The sequence below is a fragment of the Arvicola amphibius genome, chromosome X (assembly GCF_903992535.2).
Source record: "Arvicola amphibius chromosome X, mArvAmp1.2, whole genome shotgun sequence".
Lineage (NCBI taxonomy): Eukaryota > Metazoa > Chordata > Mammalia > Rodentia > Cricetidae > Arvicola > Arvicola amphibius.
Window position 1 is genome coordinate 4560314 of NC_052065.1, and position 12475 is coordinate 4572788.

The following is a 12475-nucleotide window of genomic DNA, read 5'->3' on the forward strand; positions in this document are numbered from 1 at the left end:
TCTAAACATGGTTGCCTCAGCTGCTTTAATAACGGACATTTTGACTCTACTTAGCAGACAGGAACAGATTTGACTGCTTTACAATCCATAGCAGAGAATCCATTCTACAAGAGGGTCGCCACAGTTTTGTTATGGTTTTTTTTTGGGGGGGGGGGGGAGGATGGGGACAGTGGTGGTATCACAAATGGAAAGAACAGTAATATACCTGTACTGGTTAGCCTTAATTGTTAGCTAGAGTCAATCTGAGAGAAAGCCTTGATTGGAGAACGGCCTTGACTGGCCCGTGGACATGGCTATGGGATACTGTCCTGATTAGTTGATGTATGAAGGTCCAGTCCACTGTGGGCAGTGCTATCCCTAAGCAAGTGTCTCTAGGCTGTCTTAGAAAGCTGGGTAAACACGAGCAGTGAGGAGCCCAATGAGTGAGCCACGAAAACTGCGTTTCTCCATGGTTTCTGCTTCAGCTCCTATGTGAGTTCCTACCCTGACTTCCCTCAGTGTTAGACCTAAGAGTGCAAGCAAAAATAAATCCTTTCCTTCCCTAAACGCTGCAGTCCACAGGAATCGTGCAGTGAGATGTTCAGCTGATGGAGCAGAAGGTTGACCCATCAGGTTGACCCATCAGAATGAATGTCTTCTGATGGAGATAAGCCAGTTCGCAAGGTGCTGGTCTAACTGCTTTTATATATCAGCTGTTCTTACAGTACATCTCTTTGAAAACCTAAGCACTCTCCCTTGGTGCAAGATTCAGCATTTATAGATTATTTGACACACTTTTTCCCATGTATTGGTATGTTAGGTCCCTTCTCACTCTGTGGCACCTCAGTGGGAAGTTTAGGTCACACAGTCAATAACCTTTGGTTCCCACAGTCTAATCTCCTCTTCGTTCCCTGAGACAAACTTAGTAGCCAGCTCCCTGCATTATCTTCTATTCGGCAGGAAGTTTGGTGAGGAGAGGAGTCCTTCATATGGATCACTTTTCAGACCTCCTAAATAGGGGTTGCATGTCCGGCTTGCTTGAGTCTTAGGTCCTTCCTGATACAGAGATGGGTGCCCTAAATTCTCCCACAGCTGACTTTGGGAAAAGTGCTAGCATATGTTAATCCCTCCTCCCCCCCCTCCCCCTTACCTCTCCTAAACTAAAAAAAAGCTGTTAAATCCCTTTCATATGCACAGCATGGGGGCCAAGCCCACTGTTTGACCTGGGCAGGCAGAATGCATCAGATCATGAATGAATTTTGTTCTGTGTAACCCTAAATCCCCCTTGTTAAAACCAGGCAGGGTGAGAGATGTAATTTCAGATCTGAAAAGGCCCCTTTAGCTAGCGATGCTGCCGGGAAAATGCTAATGCAAATCAAAGGCCACACATTTGCCTTCAGCAGTTTACTGTGGTTTCCATGGCCACCATAAACACCCATGTCCTGGCCTCTGCAGGTGCTAGAGGTATTGGCTCAGAGAGTGCAGAGCTACTGACAATTCCCTCGCTTTTTTCTATATTCTTTGATTACAAACTTCTAGTTTAACTAACCACGCTTAAGAATGCAGTTTAACATACTAATTCCCCTTCTCACCCTTTTTAGAGTTAGAAGCCTCCTAGGCGTTTTCCTGGGCTTGTTTCTGGCCACAACCTCCCCAGGGCATAAAGATGCTGACAGTTGTACCTCGGAATAGCTCTTACCTGTCTTTTGATCCGAGAAAATTCATGCTCAAAGAATTGCTTTTGTTTTGTGCGTGTATATAACCTCGAACCATAGCAGGAGAAAGGAGGAATAAAGAAAACTGATGCAGAAAAGTACGTAGCGGGGAGTTCATTTTCACCTCATCTAAATCCGCTCGCTTGCTGTAAGTCTTCTTCTGTACCTGTGGGGACACTGACGCTGGCATTCTCAGAGGTCCCTGATACCTAAATTTGGTCAGGATGTTTTGTTCAGACTGAACATGAAGGGACAATAGTTATGGATGCTCAAATGAGCTTTCTTTCGTGAATGACTGGGGACGGATAGAACGTTTACTCTAGAAGTCTAAGAATCGTGGGTCAATAATCCACTACACAGTTGTAGGACTGAGAAAGCAGTCAATTGTCTTTTTCATATTGGAGAACACCCAAGTGCTGTCATTCTGACCATATGGACCATGGTGGACTGGGGAAAACAGGGCTATGATGCTGATCTGTGACCTAGGGACGGTGTTCTAAGGGCTGTGGGTGTACTTTAGCTGCTGGAGTGCTTGCCTAAGCAGGTCTGGAACTCCAGGCTTGATCTCAGCACCTCATAAACCTGGGTGTGGTGGTGCATGCTTGCATCTGATGTCCCCCAAATTTTCCTTGGTTTTTTTTAGATTTATTGATGTGTGTGTGTGTGTGTGTGTGTGTGTGTGTGTGTATGCGCGCGTTCAGAGTCCAGTGGATCTCTGATCCCCTGGAGCTGAAAATGCAGGCAGTTATGGGTGCTAGGAACTTAACTTGGATCCCCAAGTGGAGCAGAAAGCGTCCAACCACCAAGCCATCTCTCCAACCTTCTCCCCATCTCTCTTTTGTAAAGGAATTCTGTGTGTGAGGGATGGGGGTGTATATGCCACCGCACACATGTGGTGGCCAGAGGGTGGCTTTGTAGGGTCGTTTCTCTCTTTCCCCCTTCATGTGGGCATCAGGAATCAATGTCAGGCAGCAAGCACCTCACCCATTTCTCAACATCCCTCAACCCTCTCTCTAGCATAGTGCCAAAGATAAAGTCCCTGGAGCAGGGCACTTCGGGTACAACAATGAGAAAAGATCCCCAGGGAACAGGCATTTGTGATGACCGTGACTGGAGCCTACCGTGGTGGACAGAGACTCAGCTGAGTCCAGAGATTTCTTAGGACATTGATGTCTGTTTGGGGGACAGTGGGCAAGTTCTGCAGCATCCGTGGCTTTTACCTACTAGATGCTACACAGTAGCGGCACCTTCATCACCAGCGGTGGACAGATAAAGTCGGTCCTAACCATTATCTGTGTTCTGTGTGGTGAATTTATCCCCATTAAGAACCTTTGGACGGAAGATAACAGTGGAACTGATTGAATAGCTAATATGTAGTCACTAGAATTCCCAGCAGTAAGATGAAGATGAAAACCCAAGGCAGTTTCTGGTGTGGAAGATTTAATGATAGAGATAGGAAAAATAAAGGGTTGGATTTGGGGGTACAGTTAAGAATTTTTCTGTGAAATGTTCATTGTTACAAAAAGTTCTGTTCAGCTGAGCTGGTCTATGGGCTCAGAATTAGGAAATGTAGGAGCATCTCCTGATGCTTTCCAAGCATTTGAGAAAGTGGTTTTAGATAGGAAGGATGATTTCCAAGGTCTGAGCTTCAAGGACTCTGCAACAATCCCGGCAACCATGGGAGTCAGTGTTAAGGAGCATGGGGGCTGTATGAATCTTTCCATGCTCTGAGCTTGGAGGGCCTAGGACGGGAACAGGGGGCTGCACACACTGGACTTGTGAAACCCATGTTTTTATTCTCCCAGGTGAGAACTTAGTGTCTCTCTCTCTCATCTCTACTCCTCTCGCTCTTCTCTCCCTCTCTCCTCTCTTCTCTCTCTCTCTCTCTCTCTCTCCTCTCTCTCTCTCCTCACTGTGAATAAATGCAGGCCGAAACCAGAAAGAAAAAAAATAAAGAATTTTCTTGAGGATGCTAGTTTTGTAACTAACTGCATGGTTGTTTTTGCAATGAATTACTGTGAAGTTTATTTTCTTATGGTTCTAGAAAACAGAGGCCTGCCTTGGGGCTCAGTAGGCTGGAATACAGTTGTCAGCAGGGCTGGTCACCTGACCTTTACCTGTACTCTCTAGTTTCAGACTGGCAGCACTCCTCAGCTTGGGGCCCCATCACCCCAGCCTCTGCTTCCTTTATTTTATTATAACACCCGCTCCAACTCTGACTACTGCTTCTTCATGCACAAATATCTTTGTAATTGGATCAGTACCACATGAATAAACCAGAACAAAGTATCCCCCCATGTCAAGTCTTTAATTGGTCATATTCATAAAGTCTCTTTTGCCCTACAAGGCAACTTTGAAGGCTTTGGGAGTCCCGGATATGGACATATTGGGGCACTCTCATTTCAGCTTATCCCAATATGTATGGGGATATCAAAGGTGTCTCAAATGCAGTCAAATATATAGCCTTTGGATTTGTCAGACTAGACCCAAATGACATAAAGTCTTTGGCATTTTAGACGCTTATGGATATAGCTATTCTGACCATTTAGACTGGTCTCAACTGGTTCAGACCAGACCAGACCTGTTATAGACCAGTAGAGACCCGTCCAGACAGGAACAGACCAGTTCAGACCAAACAGATTGGTCTAGACCTGTCTCAACAAGTCCATACCAGACCAGACCTGTTGTCAACTTTCGCCTTTGCTTCCGCTTCAGCCTTTTACTACTGCTTCCGCCTTTATTTCCACCTCCGCCTTCACTTCCACTTTAGCCTTTACTTCCTCTTCGGCTTCCGCCTTTACTTCCGCTTCTGCCTTTATTTCTGCTTCTGCCTCTACTTCCGCTTCTGTTTTTATTTCCATTTCCTCCGCCTTATTCTGCTTCTGGTTCTGCCCTTACTCCTCCAACTCTGCTTCAGCCTTTGCTTCCACTTCTTGCCTTTACTTTCGCCTTTGTCTCAACTGGTCCACACCAGACCAGACTGGTTGTCAACTTTCGCCTCTACTACTTCCGCTTCCACCTTTACTTACTCTTCCACCTCTATCCCACTTCCGCCCTCTACTTCCACTTCCGTTTCTACAATCCACTTCGGCTTCCATCTTTACTTCCACTTTTGTCTTTATTTCAGCTTCTGCTCTTATTTTCGCTTCTGCCTCTACTTCCGACTCTAAATTTACTTCTGCTTCTGTTTTACTTCCGCTTCTGCCTTTACTTTCCACTTCTGATTCTCGCCTCTACTTCAACTTCAGCTTCCATCTTTACTCCTGTTTCTGCCTCTACTTCCGCCACTGAATTTACTTCCACTTCTGCCTCTACTTCTTGCTTCCCGCCTCTACTTTCCACTTTCTTTTCTTCTTCAATCTCCTACTTTACTTCCCTTCCTTGCTTTTGCTTTTACCGTTACTTCCCCTTACGCCTCTACTTCAACTTCAGCTTCCATCTTTACTTCTGTTTTTGCTTCTACTTCCACTTCTGCCCCTTACCATCCGCTTCCGCCCTTAACTTCTGCTTCCACCTTTAGAATGGGTTGTCCCTCCCCTGCTAACTCCACCTGGAAACTTTCTTAAAGACACAGCCAGGGTCTTGTCTCCTAGGTCTTGTCAAGTTGACAGTGAAGAGGTCAGTATGGAGACAAGTGTTCTAGTTAGGGTCTCTACTGCTGTGACAAAGGACCGTGACCAAAAGGCAAGTTGGGGAGGAAAGGGTTTATTTGGCTTACACCTTTGCATTGCTGCTCATCACTGGTTGGAAGAATGCAAAAATAGTCCTGGCCAATTGGGGGTGTCCCATTCAACCCACCGAGACACCACGAGAACCAAATTATAGAGAGGCACATTTGCTTCCTGTTTGATGGCTAGGAAGTGTAACCAGGTGGTAGAGTGTTTGTCTATTATGTGCCAAACCCTTGGGTTTGATCCATAGCACTGCAGAAAAGCAAAGCTTCCCAGGAGCGCCCTATTAAGCTGACATTCATATTCTGCTTCCTGGAATGGCTTCTAGGCGTGGCTTGTGGTTCTTGGGGCGTGGATTCAAAGTTAAGTCCTTTTAGTGTCTGCCCTAGATTGATGGTTAAATACCATTGTCAGTTACTAGGTGATATCATCAAGGAAACCAGCAAAGCACCCTTCGGGGCATGTCTGCGGATTTTTCCAAAGTTCATCAGGGCTTGGACCTAATTAATGTTTTGATTCACTGATGGATTCAGAGTTTAAATGGACAATTGGAAGGTGGTGGAGGTGAGGCCTTGGTAGAGGAAGAAGGTAACTGGTGATGGATGCGTCTGTGGTCTCTTGCTCTGACCCCTTCCTGTTACAGCTCTGCTTCCTGGCTAAGAGTTGAAGAACTATGCATTCCATGGCATTCCATGATGACATGCTACTTCACCACAGGCTGAGACAGCTACCAGGAGCTGAGACTGCCAAATTTTGAGCCAGGTGGACCTTCCTCCCTTAAGCTGTTCTCTCAGATACACAGATGGTTTAGCTAGATAGACAGACAGACAAACGATAGATAGATAGATAGATAGATAGATAGATAGATAGATAGATAGATAGATAGATGATAGATGGATGGATGGATGGATGGATGGATGGATGGATGGATAATAGATTAAACAGATACTATTTTCTGTTTCTCTGGTGAACTCTGACTAACAATAAGACTACCAAAAGGTCAAGGTCAAAGAGGCATACAATTAGAACCCAAAACAAAAAAAAAAAAAAAATGAGAAGAAAAGGTATTTAAAGGAATAAAGAGTGAAAACTTGGCAAATATGCTGAAAAACCTGTGTGTATAGATTTAAGATACTCAGCAATTCCCAAGCAAAATAAGGATTTTTTAAAAACTTTCTAGACACTTTATAACTAAATATCTGAAACCACACACAAAAAAGTCTTAAAGTCAACTAGCAAAAAATGCATTCTATACAGGTAGAGCATCATGGATTTTCACCACAGAGTGAAAAAAAAACACCAGAACTAAAAGAAACCAGAACAAGAGCATACTTTAAGAGGGTTGAAGGCGTAAGTCACAAACAATCCCACACCAGTTTGGAATTATGATTAATAGAATGGTTATTTATTTAAAAGGGAAAAACTTACAGATCACCGTCCCAGCCAACAGCCCTCTGCGCAATCAGGAAGGGAGCCTAGTCGCCAGAAGCAGAGCCGGAAGCCAGAGAACAAGCCGAGGGAAGTGGCCGCTTTTTTAAAGATACCAATGGGCTGGTATCTCAGCGGCTATTGGCTGAAGGAGCAGAAGGAGTTCCCGCAACAGACAGGACATTGTAAGAATGGGTGTTTAATTTTATTCAATAATCATAAAGAAATTTGAGGGTAATCTCTAATTGGTGTCTTTATCCTTTATTCAAATTTTAAGAAATTTTCTTATATATTTATGCCCTTCAAATAAGAAAAATGGAGCCTGGAATTGTATCTCACAGTCCTTTGTGAAAAAATTTTGGCTACAGATTAATTGATAGAAAATAACTTGATTGAAAATGTTTGGGTTGAATATGATTAGTCGAAGCAACAAATTAGTTAAAAATTAAACTGAATATTCCAAGTTCAGTTTTGCAGATATTGATAACTTTTTCTATGATTGAAGAAGCCTTTACAAAGTGGAAATAGAATGATAAATGAAGCGAATGTGGTTGTCTTCCTTTACAGAGAACACAACATGAGATAGACTTGCAATCCCTTAAACACTTTTGTTGTTTCAATTTTATTATTTATATGTATGGGGTTTTTTTGCCTACATGCATGCAATGCATAAGAAATCCAGAAGAGGGCATTTTATCATCTGGAACTGGTGTTACAAACAGTTGTGAGCCACCTTGGGCACCACCTGGGGATCAAACCCAGGTCCTCTGGAAAAGCAGCCAGTGCTCTTTAACTACTGAGCCATCTCTCCAGCCCCATAAAATCCTTCAAGTGGTTTAAAAAATATTTCGCCATTTCCTCTCCTGAAATCGGAGTCTTCGTATGCACATCGCTCTTCCTGTTTCTTATTTAGAGTTCACCGTCATACACTTATTCACCTCATGCTGTTTAGCAAATGCCTTAATGAATTATCCCAGTTGCCTGCAGCTCTATGTGAATGACTTGAAAGCAACTTAGCCAAAGAATTAACATTTCTAGTCCATATTTTAGAATTTCCATGCAACCTAGGATAACTGCATACATTTTGAAGACATTTGTAAAAGTCATTGACCTACCTTCTCATTACCCTTTGACCCTTAGAAAATTGATCTTCCACCATCGCTGAATCTACTTGATGTGTTTTTACTATCTTGGTACAAGTACTTGTGTTTCAAGTTTTCACAGCTGTTTTTGGCATTACATGGTCCGCTTTTGTAGGATGTTTGCTGTCAGACTGATACTGTGTGGTAGCAAACACCGGTTTAGGAATGCTTAACACTGTTGACCTGAAGAAGGGTCAAGTTGCTGTTTGCTTGCTGCTCGTTGGGAGACAGAAATCTCTTCATAGTCTTAAGAGAGAGCTAGAGAAACTAGATCTAAATATCTAAATATTGATCTCACATAACTGTAATGGGCTTTGAGCTATCAGAAATCAATGAAGTCACTTGCAGTTTTAGTTCATTACAAAACAAAGAAATAAATAAACCCTCAATTGTCTTCCATTGAAAGTCACTCTTCCAGCTGGCAGCTGATGCCTCTACACACATTTGGACACTCAATTAGTTAGACATTTTAATAATTAAAATGGTCAAAATAGCTCCAATTTTGAAAAATGTGCAAAAATGCTTAAAAGTACATAAAAACTGCAAGAATGATTCCTTGCCATTTATTGTAATTATTCAGATATTTAAAAGTGTAAAAGCAAGCATAAAGAAATATCAATTTCAACATTTTTCTTTTAACTTTTTTTTTATTTTTTGTTTTTGTTTTTGGGGCTTTTTTGAGACAGGTTTTTTTTTTAGTAGTTTTGGCTGTCCTGGAACTAGCTCTATAAGCCAGGATGGTCTTGAGCTTACGAATCCACCTGCCTCTGCCTCCTAGGTATTGCGATTAAAGGTGTGCACTATCACACCCAGCCCCAATTTCCACCATTTTTATTCAGCAAAATGACCTGGGGCTGCCTAATGACAGTTACCAGTTATAAGCCAAAATAATTTTGCACATTCCATATACTGCTTCAGTGTGGTGTTTAGACACTCTTCCCATTGGAGGTGGGGAATCTGCATTCGTTCTTTTGAATCCTGGCAAGCCTGTGGTCACAGCAGATGGGAGATCATGTGACTCCTGTGGTTAGGTCATAAAAGGTGGTGCAGCTTCCACCTAGTCCTCTTAAATTACTCCCTCTTGAAACCTTTCACTGAGTTTGGCGATTTCTGTTGTACTCCATCACACTCAGCAACCTCAGCCTTTACCTGCTCCTATTGAAGCCCCATGTATCACAGTGTCCCCTCTTCTGTGGCCCACCTGATTTTTTGGTCCACAGAATCCTTGATCATTGTCAAATAGTTGTTGCCACCACTATATGCGGTGATATCTTATTACAAATTGGTAGCTAATCAGAATTTAGAAGCTGGAGAAACAACTCAGCTTAAGAGTATGGGCTACTCTTCCAGGGGACCTGGGTTTGATTCCCACAACCCATGGTGACTCAAAACCATTTGCGACTTCCAGTTCCACGGGATCTGTTGCCCTCTCCTGGCCTCCGTGGGCACTAGGTACAGAAGTGGTACACAGGCAAAACACCCAGACACATCAAATCAATTAAAAAAATAATTGAAACACAGCATCACTAAAGTTTGGCCTCAATGGGAAGGAAGCAAAGGAAGAAAACCCTATGCAAATAGAAATTCAAGCGCCACATCATTTTGTTTTCTCTGGAAGGGTGGATGCCCTGAAGCCAGCATCTACACAAATTCCATGGCAGCATTTAAAGATGTTCACAGGTAAACAGAACCTGAAGGGGATACAATTGGAAGGCAGGTGGCAAGGTTCAAAAGAAAGTGATCTTATGAACAAACTTCTGTGAAGATGCTAAGAAACACTTCCATAAAGTGTAAATGGTCACCAGAAGGTGCTCTGTGAAATTACTTCTCTGAAGCTGTCAGCTAGTCCCTCTCTCTGTCTCAGCCTGCTCAGAGGACCCATGGGGATCAGCCTGAATGGAGACCATCTGTAGGATTAGCAAGAGTGACCTGTCATCCTAAGCGCCCTCTTTGCTAGGAAGTGTTTTTGTTCTGCAACCCTTCTGGCTTGCTTCTTTTTTAAGCAATTGCTTGCTTGCTAACGGGAGGTGGGTAGAAACTCTCCTGATTATATTTAGGTGCAACAGCATGAAATCATCCAGGTCCAACCATTCTGACTTACAAGAATAGTAATTTCATATGGTTCAACCTAATTCACTAGACTTCTTTTCAGGGTAGACAAGTAGAAAAAGTATTTAGTCAAGGTAATTCATTGATCTGCATAGATGACTCTTAAATCGATTTAATAGCTAAACCAGAAAGTTATTATTTCATGAAAAATAAGTCATCTTTATGATATAAAAATACTAATGTCAGCTGGTCCCTGATTAAGGCTTAGCAATGTAGGAGGAATGTGAAGAATGAAGGGAGGACGATGAGATAAGTAGTAGAATTAAAAGGGAATCAAATTCTGCCATTGGAAAAGCCATGTCTGATTGCTCTACTACAGTTAGAGAATACAGTGCATAAGAAGCCCTCCCCCATCTGAGTCACAGGTAGGCTGGAAGGCAGAGGCTGCCAATATTATTTTGTGCTTCTTTTCTGCACTGTATCACTGAAGATAACGCAAGATGATTAGAAGAAAATAAAACCTTAACTTAATTAGAAGAAAATAAAACCTTAATTTGATTAGAAAAAATAATGCCTTAATTTGATTAGAAGAAAATAAAACCTTAATTGGAATCATTTTCAGATCAAAGGAAATGTGAAATGTCTTCAGGTACTTTTGCTGTACTTTTGCAAGCAAGACACAAACAAAAGCCCTTGAAATATGCCTGGCAGTGCCTCACAGCGATACACCAAATGCCAAGCACCAAGCGGAGCAGAGGGAGGAGATACTCAAAGCAATCCACACATTCCTGCCATATTATCCTAATTTCTAATTCAAAATTCAAATAGTATGTTAGCAAATTCTAGAGCAGGCATATCCGACTCACAGCTCACTTGGCTGTGTGCAGTCCAGTATAGCTACAAAGGCATGCAGCTCCACACGAAATCATAAAGTGAATTAAAACGTGAGCATTTGTTGATATTTCATACATTCAAGCATGAGTATGAACTATGCCGATGACACCATGTCACAGTGTCAAAATGGTGCCTGGAATCTAGACTCTTATGGAGCAACGGTAAACACAGCAAATCAAAGGGGAACTCCTGGAGGACCTGGATTTCTATAATCCAAAACTAGGCAAACATGAAAACATTTCGTGATTATAAAGAAGTGTGAGAAAACATCACCACATCCTAGAGACAATGAAAGAGTGAGATAAAGTCAAAGGACTTCCAAGAGTAGACACGGCAGACGAGAGGTTGTGACATATATCAGGTGTAAACAGGGTGGTCTCACTAGAGAGATTTGAGCACAGACATGAAGAATGCAAGGGAGTTAGCAGGGGATATCTTAGGAACCAAGAGAAAAAGCTGGCCCACAGGCCCCAGGGCAAAGACATGCCTGCTGTTTTCATTGAACAGCAGGGCTGTCGGCATAATTGGAATGGAAAGAGCAATGGGGAGAAACAAGGGGAAGAAAACAGACCAGGAGGTGAATCAGAAATCAGGAGCTCGGGTCATGGGGAGCCCTATTGCTCAGAGTAAGGGTGAGTCCCAGCATGGGGACTACACTCATATGGATATATCCTCTTGTAGATATGCACACATATTTACATAAATAAAAACAAAAATCTTAAGAGGCCATGTCAGATTTCAACCTGAAAGTAATGTACATTCTGGAAAGTCCATCTAGCAACCAATGGGAGGGTATTATTTTTTCCAGAAAGGGCTGGACCTATAAGCCAGCCCAGCCTATACAGTGATTTCCAAACCACCCACAGCTCCTTAGGGAGATTTTTTTCTTTTTTTAAAACAGTGAAGGGTGTAGGCGAGACAGGGGAGTGGGCAGTGTTGCTGGTTCTGAAGACAAGGAGAACAGTCCTGAGTCAAAACAGAACAAGAGTAATTAAGGGAAATTCTTTCAGGGACTCAAAGGCCAAACGCAGCAGGCAGAAACAGCTGAACCCTGAGTAGAAGCCTATGGACTTTATAATTAGGCAAGTTCCAAACTTCCTGCACCTCAGTTATTCTCCCATGGCAGTGAGTGTTTCCCATTTCCTCCATGAGATCTCAGCATGCTACTTAGAAAACCAAAGATCCTCTGTATATGGCAAATAGTCAAAAATTGCCTTTTGAAACACTTCAAGTAATCTTCATTTGCAGCCAAGGCTATGAAGTACTGGTGCCGTTCAGCTGCTTGGACACACTTGGTACTTAGTAAAAAATAGGAACTCTGTGGTATCCATGGGAAAGGGTGCCATCTGCAAACTGTGAGACTGAATGTGGTACCACTCGACAACAGCCCCCGCATTATCAGGTTGTTGGGAAGATGGAATAGATCAATGTGCACAGACAGCTCACCCCAGTACCAGGCACCAGCGAGTGCAGCAATTAAAGCTTCGTTGCTGCTTTTAGCTGTGCCTGGACTATCAAGCCAGCATTCATTCTGTGTCTGTAGCAGGCTGTATGAAAGCTCTTCTGAATTTTAATCTGTTTGTCTCATCCCTTGTGC